This window comes from Perkinsus marinus (genome assembly GCF_000006405.1).
Source record: "Perkinsus marinus ATCC 50983 genomic scaffold scf_1104296975596, whole genome shotgun sequence".
NCBI lineage: Eukaryota > Perkinsozoa > Perkinsida > Perkinsidae > Perkinsus > Perkinsus marinus.
Genome location: NW_003200720.1, coordinates 105,207 through 106,044, shown reverse-complemented (window position 1 = coordinate 106,044; position 838 = coordinate 105,207).

Sequence of the window (838 nt, the reverse complement as noted above, 5' to 3'; positions counted from 1 at the left end):
TGAACAACACAGCGACGGAGACTAATGTCACTATGGGCAAGAATTGAGAATACTCCTCCTGTGAACAACAAACGGCGCGGGGCGAGCGAAAAATTGCCTTCAATATTCCCGTGAAAATCTGAATTTACCTTCTCCTCACGTCCCAGTCATGAGACTGGGAAGTAGAAATCGGACGATGCGTTACAATATCCGAAAAATTGGATCAATATGTCCTCAAATTAGATTTTTGAAGTTGCCAGAGGTGCGAACAGTACTTCTCTAATTTGTCCGGAGCCTCCAGCTAGCCTTGCAGTTAAAATATTGTCTGTATATATTGAGTGCTTGATACACTTTGTATGTCGAATCGACACTGTCGATGGAAAATCCAAGGAAATCCGCTGCGTGAATCAGTTTTGTACGTGCGTGAAAGACAAATCACGTCACCCGTGTACTCATCGAAGCGAGACGGTGTCCGGCACTATGATGTTGAGTGTCTGGAAAATCTCGTCGACCCACCCGTCCCACCCAGGCCCTGGATCCCAGGGGCTTGCCTGGTAGGAACGTTTCCTCCCTGGCTGATCGATTCGCGGCTCGAGCTCTTTCCCCAATGTTGAGCAAGGTCGCGGATGAGAGCCTGGGGTTTTACACTGTATAATCGTCCACAAATTCAGGAAAGTTCTTGTGAAAGCCCCTCCGAATCGAGAGTGTGGGGATTGGAGAACCGAGGCGTCATTCAGCGAAGGCTGGATTTCCAAGTGTGCGTGAGATTGCCAATCAATTAACGTCCAACGTTGCCACTAGTCTCAGACTAGTAGTCTTATGGTCTAATCTGTAGATCGGCAATCGGGGAATCCATGAC